Raw genomic sequence first — 23,466 nt, 5'->3', positions numbered from 1 at the left:
ACAAGCGATTACAAATAACGCATACCAAAACTCCAGCCTATCATTCGACAACAAACGGTCAAGTTGAAAGAACGCATAGCACAATTATCGAACTCGCAAAAGTATTAGCGCATCAACACAGTTCGGCTCCTGACGATCAGATATTTGAAGCAGTCCGACAGTACAACAAAACAATCCATTCGGTAACCAACCACAAACCCGAGGACGTGTTTTTCAATCAAAGGGAATATCCTGGCATCAAAGAGCGTCTTCAACAAAACCAACAGAGAGTTTTGCGATACCATAACCGTAATCGGAAACAGCTCAAATACAAAGAAGGAGAGGTAATATATTCAAAAACGCATAGACGAAACAAAAACGGAAAAAATACGTGAAACATATAGTAAAAAAAGACAACGGAGAAACAATAACGACCAATAAAAAAGTAATTATCCATAAAGACAATATCAGAGCAAAAGCATGTACGGAATAGTATTTACCTTACTTTTCTCTATCGCACTTTGCGACAATATTATAGATTTAAGCCATAGGAAATATGTACTAGTAGAAACTGATCCTGTTTACATTTATCAGGATACAGCTTTCTTGTATCACATATCCAATCTCTCAAAAATATTGGCGCCATACGAAAGTATAATGAAATCATCATTCAATCTAGAAGACCAACCCCAAACTCAAATTTTAGTAAACAAAATCGAAACTCTGAAAACTCAACTCATTCCCAATATTTATAGATCCAAAAGATCACTTAACTTTCTTGGTTCCATGTTAAAATTCATCACGGGCACACCAGACCACGATGACCTTGTGGAAATAAAAACTTCACTTAATTTGCTAATAGAGAATAATAATAAGCAAAAATTAATTAATTCACAGTTCGAAAAAATACTCGAAAGCCTTGATCCCAAAGCAATAACCGAAAACATTGTTATATCAGAAGTTTATAATGAACTCAAATCAATAACTAACACTATAAATTTTGCAAAAACTAATAATTTCTATTCTGGCACATTAAATTTGAAAGACGTGTACGATTTAATAAACCATGAAAAGTTAGATCTTCCAATAATTAATATATTAGAATATGCCGACATTCATATATGTTACCTACAACAAACAATTATAACAATATACAAATATCCTATCCTTGAAACTAAATGTAGCTTATTTAATGTATATCCTTTAGCATATAAGCATGGTAAAATTAATTTAGACCCTAAGATCGCAAAGTGTAACGATTATCAAAGAATATCTAAATGTAGAAATTATATAGGTAACTTTATTTGTAAATCAGAACCCGCTGACAATTGTACTATAAAACTATTAGAAGACAAAACAGCACAATGCGAAACAACCCACGAAAATAATGCTCCACTTCGCATCCTAGAGAATGGATACATTTTGACAGATTACCAGCATACTTGGAACAACATGCATATATCAGGCCCTAAATTGATACACTTCAATGAATCCACGAACATCGATAACATGACATATTACAATCATCAAAGACAACTCAGAGAAATAATACACAATCAACACAACGAAAAACTTGAAGTACTCCGTATCCTTTCTTCAAACTCAATATACAAATTCAGCAATATCCAAACACTCTCAACATTTTTGATACCTATTGTAGAAAATCCAGTACATTTTACGTTCTTCATCATAATAGGATTCCTTACTTTAGTAGTCACCACTTACGGTATGGTACACCTCTGCCGATATCGCGTAAATAGAAGAATGCTTCACAGACAAAGGCAAATTGACGAAATATACGAAGTCGAATTGAATCGTCTTCAACAACAACAATCTGTAGCAGCATAGCGAGGACGCTCCGTTTTAAGAAGGAGGGGAGTTAACGACATAGCCTCGCTCCGGGTCACACACACTCACATACATCTTATCTCCTAATATACATTCCGAACAAAGGCGAACTATGTATGTAAACCGATAGAACTCGCTTTGACATGCACTATCAGTCGAACAATAGAAATGAACATGCATTATCTAGAAAGGCATTCTCAACATGTAAACAACAAACATCTGGCAATGGAATAATCCACTGCGATAACCAACTCCGCATCTCAAGTAATAGCAAGATAGCAGATATCGAATTACAACAAAGAAGTCGCATGCAGATAACAGCAGCCGCATTTCATTAGTATAAATAGCTGTAAGATCTTATATTAAAATTCAGTTCTTAAGAATATCAATAAAGGCACGCATTTCGGCGTATAAATAAAATTGTTTAAATTCTTGAACTCATATCGTGTAAACGATATTAACTCGCATACATTCTTCTTTGGATGGTGGATGGTGGTTACACCAGATCATATTGATGAAACCATTTCTGCGGAAATTCGTGATCCAGAGAAAGATCCAGTATTATACGAAGTGGTAGAAACCAATATGGTTCATGGACCTTGCATCCACTACAATCCCTTTTCAGTTTGTATATCTGATAATAAATGCACGAAACACTATCCATGTGCTTTTCTCTCGGAAACACAAACTCATCGGCATCGCTCACCAGATAACAATGCCAGAACATTCAGCATTCAATTTAAAAGGGTGTATATCGAAGCTGACAACACATGGATCGTACTATATTTCCCATTGTTGTTTAATTCACATTCAAAACTCATATCAATGTTGAGTATTGCAGTTTGGTTAAATCTATATAATGCGTTTGTAAGTACGTCACCAAAGGAAGCAATACGATACGGTCGATACGTGAACCGCAATAAAGCGCTTTGTTGAATATTTACTTTTGCAATTCATGAACGTTTTCCGACCGGCGAGAACATTGCCCTATTCGGAAATACCTTGATATTATTATCTGGAATGCATCGTCGAAGAAATAGTTGCGCAGAAAGCAAGGTCAACCAGTGGATGGGCATCCAGGTGTGTTATCAACTAATGCATTAGGACGAATTTACACAATCTACCCGAAAAACGTCGATTGTTTCTACCTTCGGTTGCTATCGATTAATGAACGCGGTTCAACTTCATTTGAGTCATTGCGTACTGTGAATGTTACGGTGTCTGTGAGTTTTGGAGAAGTATGCCAGGAATTACAATTGCTGGTAAATGTCAATCACTGGAATGCAAATGAAGTTCGCACACTTTTCGCGATAATCATTTCGACGTATCAGCCTTCAAATCCGCACCTATTATGGGATACGAAAAAAAATAACATTGCCGAAGACATTTTACATCGTCTTCGCTAAAACTTGGAAATGGGTCAATTCCGGTTGATACTTCCGGTGGTTTGATATCAATTCCATTCGAAGCTTATCAATTCACGAAAAATGAACTCATCACGAATGTGTATCCGAATATTGGCCAAATTATCGTAACTACGATTCCTTAAGTGCACGCGCAATGTTAGCTGCCAAAAATACCGATGTTTTGACTTAAACTGGAAGATTCAAAGCCAAATTCCGGGAGACTTGCGCTCATACAAATCGATCGATCGTTTTGACAATGAAGACGACGCCATGAATTATCCTTTGGAATTTCTAAATTTTTTGGAGAGGCTTGGTAGTTTGCCACCGCATCATTTGCGTCTCAAAGCTGGATCTGTCGTTATTATGTTCCGCAATCTGCGCTATCGAACACAAGGGGACAGAATACTTGATTCTAATAATTCCTTTGAGTTCTAACGATTTGCCATTTCATTTCAAACGTATTCCGTTTCCAGTGAAAATCGGTCAGATATACGTTGCGTACTCACGAGTTGGAAAACCAAAATAAATAAATGAATTACATTGAAATAAAAAAAAAAAAATGAAATGGTAAATTTAACTTTCTTCATTTCATTTCCAAATACATAATTTCACGCAGGACAACGGCTGCGAGGTCAGCCAGTATTCAATATATGTTTATACAATATGTGTAATAAATTGTATATAAATTTACTAAATTTAGTTTTTGCATTCAATAAATTGAACCCTAACGTGTTTTTTATACAAGTTCATCTGATTCAGATGAAAAATATCACGAAATGACCATACGATTCAGGATTCGTGATAAAAGTAATTCTATGGATTTACCTGAAGCAGCGTAAGAAAATTATACCGTTTAACTTAGTATAGATCATATTATTTTAAATCATTTACAGATTCAGGAAGTAATTTAGACTGACCAAAGACGCATTTACTTTCATCATATCGGAAATAAAAATTAACGGACATTTATCAACCGCAGTACCATCAATCAGCCGGTGGGCCGGTGGAAAATTTTCAGTAAAGATAACATAAGTCGGTATATTCCTGAAAAGGTGGCAAAGTTCGGCAATGTATGTGCAGTGTTGCATACAGTTAAAAAATTCAACATATTGAAAATATTTTGTAAATGAAAACAATAATATAGAAATAGATACGGGAAATGAGACTCAATTAACTAAATTGGTCATAAAATTAGAGATCATATTATCCAGTATTTTATTTTATATTTCCTATGGAATATCAAAGATATTATTTTTCTTCGATATTCTCGGTTTGGGAGAATCATCATGGGCATGCATACCAGAGACCTGCATTGAGTATGATCTATCCGGTTTGATCAGCCTCGCTCAAAACGGTCACAACTCAGCACAGCGGTTCGCAACAAAATTGTTCGATCGAGTTTCGTGCTCAAAACGAAGGAGTTCGATCAATTGATTGATTGCTCTGCTTACTGATTAAAACTGATTGTTTGGTTCCGGTATGATGATTGGAAATGATTGTACAGAAAAACACGATCAAGTCTAATGATGCATGAAAACTCATACATCGAACAAGTGTGCGTTTGAATTGATTGTGATTGAACTAATCAGATCGAGAATTGCCCTGCAATTATGTATGTGCATAGTTTGTAGTACATACATATTTGTGTGTTTTAACGGAAAAAAAGTTGCGATGCATAAAATCCAAAACATTACTGCATATATTTCTTCATTTTTAACGCTTAAAACTAAAATTCAATTAATGCTTAAAATTAATAAACAAAGGTAATGCTTAAAATATTAGGGAACACAAATTTCAAATTTTTATCACTTCTTCATTGAGATCAACAAAAACTAAAAATTAAAAGAAGGTTTCTTAATCGCTAAAACTTTTAAAAAATGAATTTAAAAACAATAAATTATCAACTGAACATGGTCCGAGCCTATTTCTTTTTTCAGTTATAATATTTCCAGCTAAAGAAAAAGAACGCTCAGCGACTGCGCTGCTGGCAGGAACCACCCGGTATGACCAAACGGTATGATTGTGATCGATCGGAATGCAAGCAGCATTCTCGAACATTCTTTGCTGCTCACACAAGGCGTTCGATCGAGAAAAATCATTACGAAACAAGCAACAGTGATTGAAACTGATTGTTCGCTTTGAGCGCGCTCGCTTACGATCATTCATTTTTGTTGAAGCAAAGTTTTCCGTCACAAAAAATCTGAGTCAATGATCGGGTATGATTGAAAAAATTGTGATCGTTACAGCTCTCTGGTGCATACGTATGTAAATGTATAAAAATTTACGGTGGGTAACAGGAATGGTGAAGTGACGAAAAAAAACAATTCGATAAAAAAGTGCACTGACACAAAGTGCAGAAACTAACAAAAACATAAAAGAAAACTAAGGACCTAATCAAAGAATCGGAAAATATAAATATTCTTAAAAATACAAACATATTAACAAAAACATAAATATATATTGAAAGAACACAAAAACACTGTGCGCGAATTTTAAACAAAATATAATAAACAATTTCAACAAACAAAAAACAATAAAAACCATACATATACAATCGGGAGGGAAAACTTATAACAAAACATAAATAAAAACGAAGTTAAACAAAGAAACGGGTGCGAAAAACTAAAGCACCTTAATAGACAACAAAAACAAATATTCGGGCGCGAACAAAAAATATCCACTTACAATAAAACAACAAAAAATATAAGCCATTCTCGTAGCAAGCAGACTTCAAAAGTGGAAAAGGAATTTGAACAAAACGCCCAGGCTTGTCAACACCTACAGTGCGTAAAACGCCCCTTGAGGAAAAACAAAGTGAACGTATTTATTTCATTTCATTTAATCTATTTTAATGCACATAAGTAGGCATATATGGATGTGAAAAATACGATTTATATGCTATTATAAAATCCGTTTTAACAGCGAAAAACGGTTACCAAACTGTTCCACTTTTGAGTTTATATTGTGGAAAAACCGACCACAGTTTGGTATAACGTATATATCCATATATAAGTATATGTTTTTTTAATAAATAATAGTAATTTATTTTCAAGCACATTTATTAACAAACACAAAAATTTATTATTTATTATCAACAAAAATATAACACATACATATATGCAAATCTTCATACCTTTCAAAACTAAATTTTAATATACATACATATATTTGTAACTATTTACATTCCGTTTTTAATCTCGCTCTCACTTTTTCAAAAAATATAATAACTTATATACAAACATACGGCAAAGAATATTAGTACAAACCAGAGAACTGCAAAAATCACTATTTTCTTGATTTACTCATACGCGAACTTTTTCATTCAACCCAACTCACTGAAAAAAACAGAGTGATGAGTAAAAATCAACTAATTTTGCCGCACACATCATTCCGAGGTTGAGTTTTCGGTTCAAAATTTCTCACTCAATTCAACTCACTGAACAAAAGTCAGCGTTCAATAAAATGAGCATGTGTTGACGAAAGCATCATTCGGTTCAATTTGAGTTGATCGATTATGAGTAAACTATTAGCAACAAGACGACACGATGTGAGCGTTACGACTGCATGTACAGTAACAATATCTATGCAAGCCCCATGCGTTCCACGAACTGCAGCTTGTTGTTGTAGCTTGTTTTTGTTTTCGTTCTTCTCACATTTCATCTGTGCAGAAAAAGTTCCGCTTGCTGCGCGCATGAGTAAAATCATACGAGTTGATTTTTGCGAGTTGAGTGTTGTTCTTGTTCAATACAATGATTGTTGAACCGAATGAGCAAGCGTCCGAAATCATTATATTGAACATGAGCCGAACAAACTCGGAGTGAAACAAAAAATCGCACACACCCGAGTGAATTTAAAATCAACAACGAAAATGTGAGCGCATGAAAGTTTGATCGGCTGATCCGAACAGTGTGATTATTCGGCTGTTGAGCGCGTACGAATGTTTTTCATTCAGCCGATGCCGTTCTCTGGTACAAACACATTTCCCAAGTCCATATTGACAACTACGAGTATTCAGAAATACCCCTTCTTCTTTGGCAAACAAAAACAAACAGTATTGCATACAAAAGCGAGCTCTCAATTGCTTAAGAATAATCATAAACACACAAACAATTTGTGTTTACTCAGGTAAATAGCGCATTGATCTCTTCAACGAGCTCTCAATCGCACAAAACACAGGTACCGACAAGGTCACGTTTACAAGTCCACGTATTAGGGTGTACCTAATTACACAACATTCAGGCGTAAAAAATATAAAGTAATCAATAGAACGGTTGTAAATAATTACATTAAGAACTTACTAATTACTATCGGAATAAATAAATACAAAATATTTTCATAATAAAATATAAATAATAAATAATGCAAGTAAATAATAAACGGTAATAATAAAAAATCAGTTTATATAAAATAAACTCTTATTTATTTATTATATTAGTATTCGGTTTACACTACGCAAAATTTAATTCATATGGACAGATATTTTATCATACAGTAAAAATAATGAACAAATAACAAACATCAAAATACACCTGGAGCTATACGCTCAAAACAAGTTGCTAAAATTATTTCAGAAAGTGGCAGTTAAACACGATACTGCACTAGATTTGCCTCTTCACCGATTCATGAAAACTTGGTATCGTTATTAGAAATAAAAAGCCAAAATCTTAAAAGTTTTTGGACTCGCTTCCAAACGGCTCATGACGCCATATTAGAACATGCCACATAATTTTAAATCATCGGCTTACGATATTTACGAAAATGGTTTAGACCAGTACGAAGAAACAAAAGCTATGATATCCGGTCAACTAAAGCTAATTAAAGCAATTGCACCTACTCCCCACAGTAGAATGACACTAGTGAACTTGCCAAAAATTAAGAAAGAAACAAGTGATGAATTCATCAAACTAGAATCCACTGCTTCAAATTGTTTGAAAGAAGATGCCCAATGTGGCAACAAAGGAAAATTTTCTGACTACCCAATATGAAATTGCGAAAAGGGTAGAAAAAAAAATAATCAAAACTAAGATCATTAAACACGACCAAAATAGAAGCGTCTATTGCAACTAGGCAAACAAACTTTAAACAAAAGCTTTCACAAAACGCACTCGTTCATATCCGAACAGAAAAAAACACACGTCATGCGAACTATGCACAAGAGGGCATAAACTTAAAACTTGCGAGAAGTTTAAAAAATTAAATATTAATGAAAGGAACAACTTTGTCAGATCAAAAAACTCTGTCCAAACTGCTTGTCCCATACACACAATCTCAAAAATTGCAGAAGCAAATATATTTACTTATATTGTCACCAAAGGCACAATTCAATGCTTCATTACTGTTCCGATAACTGGTGAACTTACCTTTAATTCCGAAAATCACTTTTTATCATAAAAGAAATAACGCACAGAACGGGTTTTCTTTTTGATTTCAAATTTCGCAATTATATTTTATGTATGAATACGTATTCTACATAAAACGTTACAACTGATCATATACCCCAATCGGCGACGGAATCAACGAACGATGATGGACGTGGAAAGAAAAGATACTGCGAAAAGCGTTCGTGAGTTAATTCATATACTTATGAATGGTTAAAAAAATATGTGTTTACTTTTGCAGAATAAGATCTTTATTCAAGAAATTCACATACTTAAATGAACATGTTTTCGTATTATCCTATGGGTTATATATTATTCGTAAAGTTGATAACATATTCATGTTTTGTGGCTTAGGTCTAAAGTCTAATTGTATTATTTGTTGTAAACAAGTGCTTATCGTGCGGCCTATGCATGCCTATGCATGTGTATGCATGTCTTGCATTCGGGTATGGTGGTGGTTCAAAGTCTTGTGTTTGATACTCTTGTTTATTTGATTAGGACAGATTTGGCTTTATGAGCGTTTCTCATATACTTGTGTATAAGTGTCGTCGATACTCGTATTAACTCGCGTGTGCCTTGCAAAAAAGCAAAAAGCGAAGTGAAAGTGGCTGTATAGTGATGTGGAAGGTGAGTGGTGAGTGTGGTGTGTTGTTGTTAGGCTGAGAGTTATTTAGACATCCCGGCCCCCTAGGCAAATTATTAACCTAGTAGTCTTTGTAATTGTTGAAATATGGCCACCATGTTATTAAGCCCAGTGGGTTGGCGAGACCGCGGCCTAGGTTGACGCCGCCGCATAGATGTATTATGTTGTTGACGCCGAGTACGTGTACGTAATTCTAGTGGTGGTTCAGCTCTTCGTGGTTGTGCAGCACGGTTCGCCTGCTGTCGTCGGGCCGTAAAACAACTGCAGGAGGCAAGTAATTGTTTGCCGTCTTGATGGAGGCGTGTGTGATGCGGCCGCATGCATATTTGGCACGCATATCCGGACGTACACTCCAGTGTGGAGTGGGTAGTTGCCAGGCAATTTAGGCAGTGGCCATGTGCCTGGACAATCTGCTGGCGTAGCGGAGGTAGCATCCTCTTAAATATGCCGCAGTGCGGCAACCTGTGGGGGCGACGGCAAAGCGGGCATCGGAGGCGCTGTGGGTCTGCTGGCACCGGCGTCGGATTCGTGAAACGGTTGGTTGCGTTATGAATAGTCGACCGAACGGCTAGCGTTGGTGCTGTCGGCATATCGGCATCTATTTGATCTGTCAAAGATATTATTTAAGTTATATGTTTGTGGTAGATACGGATATGATAGTTGGTGCTACGTTAGGTAGCACTGATGGGTAGGTAGTCATGTGGATCACCCATCTATAATTACTTTTACGGTTTTCAGTAAGATATTATTTGTGGTTCGTTTTGCGTGTTACATAGATTTGTCGGTTACTGTTTACGGTTTACGTGTCGGTTAGACAATCGTCATAAATTATGACGCAATCTCCATGCTTACTCGCGTTTTCTGGTGTTTTCCACCGGTACCTTCTGTGGAGGTCCTTTAAATAATCTTCTTTCCATCGAAGACTGAAATCATGATGGACACTTTTAATTCTTTCCCATCTGTTTAATAAGGAAAGCGACTCCACGCCTGGCTCAGGTGTGGCTAGAATGGGCGCTCTTTTAAGAAAATGCCCCGGTATGAGGGCTGTAAAGTCTGTTGGATCTTTCGAGAGGGCAGCGAGAGGCCGTGAGTTGAAACGGCTTCAATTCTGGTTAACAATGTCGTAAATTCTTCATAATTAAACTTATAAGTGCCAGCTAGCTTCTTGAAATGTGACTTGAAGCTTCCTACGGCTGATTCCCATAAACCACCCATATGTGGAGCGCTTGGGGGGATAAACTGCCAATGGATACCTTGGGGGGAATATTTTTGTACAATGTCAGGTGAGACTTGTTTCATAAAATCCACAAATTGTTTTTCTGTGGCTCTTTGAGCTCCGATAAATGTTTTACCATTATCGCTCATGATTTTGGATTAACAGCCACGTCTTCCGACGAAGCGAGCAAATGCAGCGAGATAAGCCTTCTTTGTCAGATTGGTACATAGCTCAAAGTGTAATGCTTTTGTCTTTAAACAGACAAAGACAGCCACAAAGCCTTTCATCAGGGTGGTAGACCTTATCATGGACGCCTTTATTTGAAAAGACACAGCAAATTCGATACCTGTTGTGGTGAAAGGCAGAGCGAAATTGCAGCGTTCAGGTGGAAATGCTGCCATAATCTGCGTTCTTATTTTCTGCTTGTGCATAGTGCAGACCTTGTACGTGAAAATGCACTTCTGGAATTGAGGCTTAAGACGGGGAACATACTGCTCTTGGAGTACCATATGTTGCATGAGGCGATGTTCGGCGTGCAACATGAGTATATGGATATAATTGATGAATAATGTGGCAAATGAGGATTTCTCTGATATTATTATGGGATGGCGTTCGTTATACGTAAGGCTTGAATTAGCAAGCCGGCTGTTTGCACGAAGCAGATCTTTCGTGTCTAGAAATGGGCTTAGTACTAAGAGTGAGCTCTTTTAATCAATTGGCTTCGATTCTAAGAGTAACAACAGGTAACAACAGGTCGCGGCTGAAGTAGCGCGTTTGAGTTGATGCGATAAGAGCGACCTTTGCCTTTTGTAAGTCTTGGTGCGTCAATGTATCGCATTGAGGGCAAGTTGCTCCCCTTACCCTAAGTTTGAGTCGCTCTGCAAATTTGAGAATATAGGTGACTACTCTGAGTGCTCGGGGGAACGATAAAAATCATTCAAGGATGTCAGCATCATCCATTGTAGCGTGATAAGTGGCTATTTTTCGACTTTCTTGGGCAATTATATTGCGCATGGGCGATTGTGGCCAAGAATCGGGAGATTCTGTCAACCGTCGGGGGCCATTCCACCAGAGGGTGGTGGTGGCGAGATGAAGGGGTTTGCACTCTCTTGTCCCAAGATCGGCAGGATTGTCAGCACTGGCTACGTGTCGCCAAGTGGCTGATCCTACTAGATCAAGTATTTGAGACGTTCGATTAGAAATATAATATGGTGGTTTTTCTAACCAGGCTAGAACTATTTCGGAATCGGACCATAGGTATAATTTATATTTATTTTGCCATGTTTAAGTGGGTCTGCACCATGGAAACTAGCTTTGCTAGTAGCAGAGCGCCACAGAGCTCAAGTCGTGGTAGACTTATCGTTTGTAGAGGTGCGACTTTTGCTTCTGCCGCCAGTAGGTGGCTTGTGGTTGCAATATCGCTTTCTTGAGGCATTGAAAACCACTCTGACTTTTGTTGGTTTTTTTGTCAGGTGTTGTTTTGTCTGCATGATGATAAGTAGTTAGAAAGAGTAATATTTGCCTTTTATGATTTTTTCACATGGGCTTACTTCCTCCATGTGGTCTAAATGGAGGTATTCTTCTAAGGCACCATTATAATCTTGTTTGAGCTCACTTTTTCTAAGTAGGTTTCTTTCCATACTTAGAAACTGCTGTATTGCAGAGGTGCGAGAGTGACCTAAGGCGAGTGTATCAGGAAATTGTTATTTTAGTGGTAGTCGTACGACATACCGAACTTTATCTGATCGAGTAGTTGTGGCTTTGTAAAAGTCTTCACAATACTGATCTTCTGGTGTTATAATTGAAATGGGGGGAGTTCTTCTAACTCCCAAAATTTTCTCAATTGTGAATTGAGGTACTCGTTTGATATTTCCTCAACTTGAGTTGTCATTGCTGTGATTGGTTCCGCAACTAGTCCACTTAGGACCCATCCGGAAATGGTATTTTGCGCCAGTAGTATTTTCGAAATTTTTTCAACACCTTCTAGTATGATTTGCGATATAGATCGCTGCCTAATAGAAGGTCTATTTATCTATATTGCAGTTAGGATCTGCCAACTTTAGGTGTGTAACCTTTTGCCAATATTTGCTATCTATATGATAGCTTGGAAGCATGTTCTTAAGTTGCGGTAAGACTATGGCTTCTGCTTGAACGCGCTTATCCGCTTGAGGGGAAATTAGGGTAATGGGGCAGATTTTATTTGAGTTTTGTACTACTCGTCTGCCCATTTCCGTAATTTCATAGTTGGTATATTTTGTTGGCAGTTTTAGCCTATTTTGTACCCCAGACGCTATGAATGATCGTTATGATCCTTGGTCTATTAGGGCTCATAGTTTGAACAGTTCTCCTCGATGTTCGATGGAGACAACTGCTGTGGGTAGTAGTACTCTACTATGATTTTCGCTGTGTAGCGTTAGAGTTTTTAATGCCTTTGAGCAGCATGGTGTCTCTTGGCAATTTTCGTGAGTTTTTGTTTCGGGAGTTGCTGTTGCAACTAAACCCGTGGCTCTTTTTGAGAAAGAGCCACTTTGAGATGCGTTGGGAAAGTTATTAAGGTGTAACATAGAATGATGCCTTTTGTGGCAATATACGCAACTGAATTTGCTTTCGTCAATTCGGTTGTGTGCGTGGGACAAGCAGTTTGTACAGAGTCTTTTTGACCTGACAGAGTTGTTCCTATCTTTTATATTTAATTTTTTAAACTTTTCGCATGTTTTGAGTTTATGCCCTCCGGTACATAGTTCGCATGACGTATATTTGTTCTGTTCAGATTGTGTTTTGAAAAAGCTGCTATTTAAATTGTTGTTGCTATTGACTTGGGGTCTATTGAAGCTTCTGTTTAGGTCGTGTTGAACGTTTTTAGTTCTGACTGTTTTTTTTATCTACCCTTTCCGTAATTTCATATTGGGTAGTTAAGAAATCTTTCATTTGCTGCCACGTTGGGCAGTCTCTTCTTGATGAGAGCGATTGCTCCCATAAAAGTAATGATTTTTCTGGTAATGCTGCGGTGCATATGTTTACCAGAATAGGGTCCCAGCTGCCTGTGGGAACATTTTGTGTTGATAGAACCAACAAACAATTTGAAACAGTGGATTCTAGTTTTATGAATTCTTCGCTTGTTTCTTTTTGAAATTTCGGCACGTTCATGAGTATCGTTACTTGCTTGTCGACCAATATTCTTTTGTTTTCATATCTTGCTCTCAGAGCTTCCCAAGCCAAATTGAAATTGTCATCACTTAATGCGAACTGTTTTACTATTACGCCTGCTTGACCTTTTGTTTTGTATCGGAGATGATTTTTGGATTGGATTGTATTTGTGGCAGCTCTACTCTCGAATGTGGAAAAAGGTGCGACTGATTTAATGAGTTTTAGTTGATCTGTGATCATAATTTTTGTGTCTTCATACTGGTCTAAGCAGTTTTCAAATTAGGCGTAAGCAGAAGATTTAAAGTTTTCTGGTAGATCTGACTCGTCAGTATCTCATATGCAGCTTGGAGACGTGTCCAAAAATTTTCAATCGTTTGTCTCTTTATTTCTAGCGCCGATTCAGAATTGTCTTGAATCGGCGAAGAAGTAAATCGAGTGCAGTGACTGGAATATATGAAATATATGTGCATATACATATGTACATACCCTGCCAACCACGGCTACTCTCTTGTGTCAAATATTTCAATACAACTATACATTTTTTCTCTATGCACTAACATAACGCACATTTTCGGGTTATTTTTTGTTTACCTAAATGCGATTAAAAAAAGTTTCGCTCATTTCTTGATTTATTTGAATGAGTGCGAAGAAGATAACGTAATTGTCAATAGTGCCAAAAGAAAATCCCAAAGGGGTAATAAGAAAACAATTGAAAGACGCATGTCATTCGTGCTCGTACAACAAGAAGAAGTAAGTGAATTTTATGTGATTTTTTTTTAATAATTTGCAAATAATTACTTCATTTGTTTTTATAGCATAGGAAATCAGAATGAATTGGAAATCTCAGCAGCAGCAATATCATCAGAAGAAGCAAATATCAAATGTTAAGTAAGTATGTGAAAAAAGTGTGTGTTGTTTGAAATTGGAAATAATATAATACGCAAAAATAAATATGTATGTACATACATGCGTTTAAGGCGGTGTTTGTTTGTTTATATTTTATAACGGGTGATTTTTTTGAGGTTAGGATTTTCATGCATTAGTATTTGACAGATCACGTGGGATTTCAGACATGGTGTCAAAGAGAAAGATGCTCAGTATGCTTTGACATTTCATCATGAATAGACTTACTAACGAGCAACGCTTGCAAATCATTGAATTTTATTACCAAAATCAGTGTTCGGTTCGAAATGTGTTTCGCGCTTTTTTATCGACAAATTTTGTTCAGCGATGAGGCTCATTTCTGGTTGAATGGCTACGTAAATAAGCAAAATTGCCGCATTTGGGGTGAAGAGCAACCAGAAGCCGTTCAAGAACTGCCCATGCATCCCGAAAAATGCACTGTTTGGTGTGGTTTGTACGCTGGTGGAATCATTGGACCGTATTTTTTCAAAGATGCTGTTGGACGCAACGTTACGGTGAATGGCGATCGCTATCGTTCGATGCTAACAAACTTTTTGTTGCCAAAAATGGAAGAACTGAACTTGGTTGACATGTGGTTTCAACAAGATGGCGCTACATGCCACACAGCTCGCGATTCTATGGCCATTTTGAGGGAAAACTTCGGACAACAATTCATCTCAAGAAATGGACCCGTAAGTTGGCCACCAAGATCATGCGATTTAACGCCTTTAGACTATTTTTTGTGGGGCTACGTCAAGTCTAAAGTCTACAGAAATAAGCCAGCAACTATTCCAGCTTTGGAAGACAACATTTCCGAAGAAATTCGGGCTATTCCGGCCGAAATGCTCGAAAAAGTTGCCCAAAATTGGACTTTCCGAATGGACCACCTAAGACGCAGCCGCGGTCAACATTTAAATGAAATTATCTTCAAAAAGTAAATGTCATGAACCAATCTAACGTTTCAAATAAAGAACCGATGAGATTTTGCAAATTTTATGCAAAAAAAGTTATCAAGCTCTTAAAAAATCACCCTTTATATATATATTATATTTTTATGTTTGTTTTATATTTTAAATTATTAAATAATATTTATCTTTTCTTTCAGATGTGATTATTATTTTTATTTAATTATTCTTTCTTTTCAGATTTATCACTATTTTTATTTAATTAATGTTTGCTTTCAGAGTAAATTCTGTTTGTATTTAATATACTTTATTTTTTCAGATAATATTAATCTTTTCTTTCAGATATTACTATCATTTAATACAATTAATCTTTCTTTTTCTTTTAGATATTACAAATTCAATGTAATTATTATCTATTTTCAGGTATTAATATATATATATATTAAGGTGAGCCAAAAATTAGTTTATATTTTATTTTTCGTAGTTACCATGAAAATCTCATTCAACATGACTAAAAACAAGTCCTGGTAAAATCTGAGTTCTTTATATTAATATTAAGAGGTGCCTCATCGACATTTTCGATTTTCCCATAATCAAAATCGATCTTCAGTAGTCGAAGTCGATTAAGAATCGGTTCTTGACATTCGAAAAATCGATTATTTAACGAGAAAATTCGATTCTCGAGTAGTATCGGAATCGAGTTTACCATCCCTACTGGCCGCCATCGCGTGCTCATTAAAATCTCTGCACAATAACCACCACAAAAAAAAATGATTTTTTTTCCATGTAATTTATATGGGAAATCGAAAATGTCGATGAGGCACCTCTTAATATTAATATAAAGAGCTCAGATTTTACCAGGACTTGTTTTTAGTCATGTTGAATGAGATTTTCATGGTAACTACGAAAAATAAAATATAAACTAATTTTTGGCCCACCTTAATATATATATATATATTTTCCCGTAGTTCCTAGGTGGTGGTATTAATAACCTTCATTTTATTATTATCTTTTTTCAGATAATAATTATTTTTTAAATGTGATATATTTTTATTTATATAAATTATAATGAATTTTATGTGATTATGTGAAAAATAAAATAAAATAAAAATTTAAAAGTCTTGTTTGAAATTTAAAAAAAAAATTGGAATCAAAAATACAACCCTGCATCAGTTGTTTAAAATACAACACTGCATCAGGTGTTGAAAATGCAACCCTGCGTCAGCCGTCGATTGGGGATATTAGAGCAAGGCAGATATACTTTTTTATATGACACTGCTGAATGAGCACAACAAAGATGTATGATCACATGTATATATACGTGAGTGGGTAGAATCCTCACGCGGCCTATGAAAACTACACATGTTTCCCCCATGTTTACCAACTGATTATCTGGTTTTTTACCTGCTCTTTGTTGGCAGAGTATATATGGTATAATAATTATGTATGTATTTGTACAATAAGTTTTTTTTGCGTCTTATTGTTAATTCGTGTTAGCAACACTTCGTTTAATTATTTTCCAAAAAATAATTTACTTTCCAGTAACTTAATTGTTATGTAAATGAAATTTATTGTTGTAATCGCGGTTCAATTAAATGAAAGAGAGATGAGATTTGCAGGTATTTAACTTCTGCACTCAACATACTCTATTTATAATTTTTTTCCACTTGTATAGCTTTAAGAATATGTATATCAGTTACAGCACTTTATTTAATTACATTTTTTTATTATTATACTTTTTTTGTTTTTCTTTTTTAAAGCTCCTTTCTGTATGCTCGAAGGACCATGTTCCGATAACTGGTGAACTCACCTTTAATTCCGAAAATCACTTTTTATCATAAAAGAAATAACGCACAGAACGGGTTTTTTTATTTCAAATCTTGCAATTATATTTTATTTACAAATATTCCATATAAAAGGTTACAACTGATCATATAACCCAATCGGCGACGGAATCAACGAACGAAAAAACAAGGATGCTGCGAAAAGCATGTGCCTTGAGTCTTGGCTCGAAAGGAAGCAAAAAGCGAAGTGAAAGTGGCTGGAGTTGTCCGTCCCTTATGTGAAAGTTGTTGTGTTCTGGTTGGTAGTGTGGTGTCATATTTGAGTGTATTGGTGTGATGTGTAGTGATGTGGAAGGTGAGTGGTGGGTGTGGTGTGTTGTTCGTTTATGATGATTTTGTCTGCCAATGTGGGGTGTTGAAATGTGGTGTAGCCATGTTTCATGATGAGGTAGGCTGAGAGTCATTTAGACAATTACAGCACATATCCCATCTCACCACATAAAAGCGATTAGGGGAAACTTTAGTATACCATCCCACGATTTCAGAGTAAAATGTGGTATGGTTGGACAGGGCTGATGGTCCAGATTAAGAAAATATATAATTATTGCCGCCGCAAACTTATAGTTTTCGAGATATTTGCATTTAAAGTTGAAAATTTCGCAAATTTAATTCCGCAATTTCTCGATTTATGGTAACTTTTTCTTTAACCGCTGGGTCGGTTATAAATCAAGAACCACGGGTTTAATTGCAAAAGCAAATTCTGAAACCAAAATTCTAAAAATAACCAAGAGACACCATGTTGCTCAAAGACAAAAAGTTCAAACGCTGCACAGAACCATTTACTACCATACCTACTCAAGTTGAGGACAAATACCTTAATTCACAATTAAGGAAATTGCAAATGTTAAGGAAACTTCCAATAACAAAGATCGGTAATGTGGGCACTTATCTAAGGCCACAACTACTCGATCAAATAATGGCCGGTACGACGTACGACAACCACTAGAGCCACAATTTTCCAATACCCACATAAAGGTAGAAAAAACAAGGTCAGATTCCCTCTGATAACGTCATATAAAAACACAAATATATGTATGTTCGTAAAAAATCTTAAGCTATGTAGTGCGGTCCTAACCGTCAAATTAGTATACGCACTTAAACATAAAATATAACAAAAATGTCTCTAAAAGTAAAAAAAAAAAAATCGACACTTTTCATACAATATTGGCCCATAGAGGCTTAAATTTACAAATAAATAAAATTTCAAAAGCAGGTTAAGGGATCACCATATAATAACTACGAAAAGCACTCGTGAATGCGCAATATGTAGTTTCATATCGTAGGAACGTCAAAGCAAATACATTCTAAAATATGTTTAAAATCAAAGCCAATTTCAGCATTTATAGCATTTATTCTGCACCCTCGGGACTCTACTAGAAGTACGCTTATATACATTCCATCGCATATACATACTACATACTAGGCAAAATATTCGCCTAGGGGGGCCCAGAATGTTTAAATGAATTAAGCATCCAATCACTTTACCCGGAAAACCTGGCGCACCCTAATAAGGTAGCTTAATTCATCACAGCTGATGACACTACATCACACCACAATTGAGAGCATCATTACACCCAGCAAGCGGTGACAACACGACGACTTCGCATGCCGCTAAACCAACAAAACGGATTTCAACAATTCGTTTGATCAATTCGCACATCAACATTCATATACTCGTACAATATATTACATTCGATTAGATACTGCGCCGCGTATGAGAAGGAAAAAGTGACAACCTCGCAAATATAAGTACTTAAAATATATTAGAATAAAATTGACAACATAATTTATTTGCCGATTTTCAAGTCAAGAAATATATCAAAGAAAATATTCAATATTTCTCTGATTTATGTGTACAGTGAGTCCCGGTTAAGTAGTATTCCGTGGCTAAATGAGCTTCCGACCCGCCTCACAATATAATACAACTACAATCATATATGTACATCATCCACACATCATACTCAACACGACTACACCATATACTTACATATATCATCCACACATCATACTCAACACACCTACACCACATACATTATTCACACCTCACACTCAACACACCTTCATCACATACACCACACACAAGGCACCGGACACAATGGACAAAAGGGACTGACGGACGGCGCCGAGCCTCTTTCTTTTACGATCCGTGCGCCTATACGTACCATCAGTCAGCAATAAGCTTCTATCCCGCTTTTTTAATTCGTTTTTCCAGCACAGTCGTCGCCAAAGTAACGGGTGAGTGCCGCGAATTTTTTATAACAAGTTTTCTTTGGTTCTACGAGCCGTACCGGACGGCACTAGTGGTAACTAAACATACTCGTAAAATTGTTTACGAAAAATAAAAAATCGGTGACGGTAACGCGATAACCAAATTATAAAAAAAAAGTGTTAAAAATTGTGAAAAGAGAACGGTGGTGAGGTGACACATTTTAAAACAGTTACAAAAAAAAACGTTGGTGGATATAAAAAAAAGTGATAAAAATTGTGAAAATAGAACGGTGGTGAGGTGACACTTTTAAAACAGTTACAAAGAAAAATATTGTAGGAAATTAACGGTGGTGACTCAGTTTAAACAAAACCCGTTGGTGGCAACATATTGGAAAAAAAACCAAAAAAAAATATATATATACATGCATATGGGAGTGGGCCGCCTTTTTTTAATATTTTTTTTATTTATTTAAAATTTTTTTTCATTTTTTAAATAAAAAAAATCGGCCCACTCCGGGATTAGCAGGGATAGTTGTCATTTTAATTTAAGTTTTTTTGAGGAAAAAAAATGGCGAACTTCCAAAAAAAAAATTATGATTTTACCTAAAAAACCGATTATTTTTTTGAAAACTCATTTAAAAACAAAAATTAAAAATTTATTTGAAAATAAAAAAGCCATTTTTTAGCAAAAAATAGCAAAATTCATAACTTTTTTGAAGTTGGACAAAAAATTTTGAAAAAATTTTCAAAAATGTTTTTCAAGGATAGAAAAGGATGGATAAGTTTCAGCAAAATCTAAAGGGGTTGGGTTCAAAAGTGGTCGATGTGGTATGGAATACCAAATATGTATATGTATATCGACATACTAAGGGAAAAAGAAAAACAAGAAGAATAAGCTACATTACGTGTGCATATGAGTGTCGTAAAAAAACTTAAACAAAGTGTGGTGACAAAAGTGCAGTGTGTAAAATAATATACACATACAATACATACTCGTATATGTATGTAAGGTGACAGTGATTGGAAATATAACCCACAAGCAAAAAAAAAAACTAAAAAGTGTTTCGTGACAAAAAGTGCAGTGAAGTGAGAGAGAGAGCAGAGTAAAAGAATAATTTACACCTAATATATACATTAGGGTGTGCCATTCTGAGGCAACCTTTTTTTTTTCAACTGAAAAACAGGCTCAAAACTTTTGAAAATGTGTAAAAAAAAGTCACTCAAAAGATGAGCTCCAAATATGTATTAATATTAAGAGGTGCCTATTTCAAATTTTTTGTTTTCCATATAAATTACATAGAAAAAAAGCATTTTTTTTTGTGGTGGTTATTGTGCGGAGGTTTAATATGTGCCCTGATGGCTGCCAGTAAGGATGGTAAACTCGATCCCCATTCTACTCCAGAATCGAGTTTTCTCGTAAAATAATCGATATAAATGTATAATGAATTATTATTTATTCCTTGAATAATTTTATTTATATTTCTCATTTCTGTGGGATTCACTTTTGCTTTAAGCTTTTAATTACAGCTAGTCTGATGGAAAATTTCTAATTCCTCTTCTGGATGTAACTTTTACGTTAAACACCATCATAAATCAAATACATATGATAGTGTTTGATGTAAAAACTTCTTAAGTGCCCTGGAGACGATCAAATAATTGCGTCAAACACTTTAATTGTGTTGGTGTCGTCGGCTCTCGTCGGCTACACGTACGCTACACCGACTTGTTGTCGGCTCTGTTTGATGAAAATCAAAAATTTTTGATATTTCTATTTGACGGACGATAATTTGATCGTCTCCACTCATGTTTGACAAGCATGACTCATTTGCAGTGAAGACTTCAAGCGAAGAGGACATACATACTTGCGGAAAAGTGAAGTGAAGCGAAAAAGAGTGAAGTGAAGAAGAAAAAAGTTAAGTGAAATAAGCGTAAAATTTTAAAATAAATAAAATCAAATCAAATAAATTAAAATAATAAAATAATTAAAGTAAAATCAAATAAAATAAAATAAATAAAATAAAATCAAATCAAATAAATTACAATAATAAAATAATTAAAGTAAAATCAAATAAAATAAAATAAATAAAATAAAATAAATAAAATAAAATAAATAAAATAAAATAAAATAAAATAAAATAAAATAAAATAAAATAAAATCAAAACAAATCAAATGAATTAAAATAATAAAATTTTTCTTTTTTTTTTCATAAGAATTGCAGCACATGCCAATAAAAGATAATCATCATCCGACGATGACATGACGACCGTTCGCTACAAGATCAAAAATAAACTGATGTTTGACGTGTTAATTTGAACGTTTGCGGGCAACACACGATTGAACATCACTAACACATATGCACTGTTTGACGCAATTATTTGATCGTCTCCAGGGCACTTTAGGAAGCGGACTAAATAGTAGTTTCGATATTATAAGATTATGTTCGTGACCGAACTAGACGATCTCTTCTCTTATTTCTATCGGTTTAGCTGATCGGTTTTTACTTTTATAAATTTGTAAATTTGGCATTAAAATCAGTTTTATTTATTTTTTTTTATTTCATGTGGTTTCGTTATTCGTTATTCCTATAAATTTATCTATTTATTTCATTATTAAATATTTCTATTTTGTGATCACTTTTATTGGCAGTCGAAGCATAAACAAATTGTAACATTAAATGATTTTCAAGTAATTTCAGCATAACTTATTTGTTATAATTTGCCACAAACCGTATAACACATTTCACAATGTTATTTTTAATATAATACCAAGCTCGTTGTGGTGATTCTTATTTTTGTTAACAGAGAACAAAACTTTTATTTTCAAACTTTTAATTTCAAATTAATTTAATATTTTATTTGACCAGCAAATTAAGCTATTAGCTATTAGCTTAATTTGTATGGAAGTCTTAGCCAACATAATTATGTTGGCTTGTCATGTGCTATCCTAGCTTGTATATTGAACTAGAGGAATTGCAAGTTCTTCGCTTTTTTATATCCTGAACAGGGTATATTAAGTTTGTCACGAAGTTTGTAACACCCAGAAGAAAGCGTCGAGGCCCTATAAAGTATAAATATAAATGATCTGTATGTTGAACTGAGTCGATTTAGCCATGTCCGTCTGACTGTCTGTGCCCAAAAAATAAGGTGGCATTGTATTTATTTTGAAAATTCTTTATTTATTCTTCCAAATCAATTTCATCCCCTTCAAAGTAATCCCCTAAATGCAATGCACTTATGCCAACGGATTTTCCAATCTTCGAAACACTGGTTGTAGTCACTTTCCGGGATGGCCTTCAGTTCCGTCTTCGCTGCGGCTTGAATCTCCTCTATCGTATAAAAACGGTGCTCCCGGAGCGGTCTTTTGAGCTTGGTGAACAGCCAGAAGTCGCACGGCGCCAGATCAGGTGAAAACGGTGATTGCGGAACGATATGGGCTGAGTTTTTGGCGAAATGATCACGAATTACGAGGGCAGAATGGGATGGTGCATTATCGTGGTGTAAAAACCAAGAATTGTCTTTCCACAATTTCGGCCTTTTTAGGCGGATAGCGTTACGCAAACGACGCATAACGTTTAAATAATATCCCTTGTTGACTGTTTTACCGGTTGGAAGGAATTCATAATGCACAACACCACGATAATCGAAGAAAACAGTCAACATGACCTAGATTTTTGAGCGACTTTGGCGCGATTTTTTTGGTCTCGGCTCTCTTTTGGCACTATATTCGCTCGATTGATCAGTTGTTTCGAGGTCGTAAGCATAGATCCAAGTCTCATCGCCAGTTATAATGCATTTCATGACACCCTGATAGTCGGAAAGCATCGTTTAACACACTTCACCGCCACGCCTTTTTTCCAAAAAAATCAATGTTTTCGGTACCAGTCGAGATTTGACGCGCTTGAGGCCCAAAACATCCTTCAAAATGGTATACGGTTTTTCAACACCAAATCTTTGATTTGTTGAACGTGAGCTTCGTCGGTTAAGGTTGA

At 35.5% G+C, this 23,466-nt stretch overlaps 2 protein-coding genes across 9 annotated transcripts in view; both read left to right on the top strand.

The window, feature by feature from the left end:
* LOC125776627 (uncharacterized) overlaps positions 1-23,466 on the top strand; it is a 518,523-nt gene that overhangs the window by 267,696 nt on the left and 227,361 nt on the right. The window lies entirely within an intron of this gene.
* Positions 1-23,466, top strand: part of LOC115066219 (hemicentin-2-like) — a 469,188-nt gene that overhangs the window by 355,762 nt on the left and 89,960 nt on the right. The gene's annotated exons all lie outside the window — the stretch shown is intronic.

This window comes from Bactrocera dorsalis, chromosome 2, assembly GCF_023373825.1.
Source record: "Bactrocera dorsalis isolate Fly_Bdor chromosome 2, ASM2337382v1, whole genome shotgun sequence".
Lineage (NCBI taxonomy): Eukaryota > Metazoa > Arthropoda > Insecta > Diptera > Tephritidae > Bactrocera > Bactrocera dorsalis.
The sequence above is the reverse complement of the archived record's forward strand: the minus strand, read 5'-3'. Positions and strand labels throughout refer to the sequence as shown.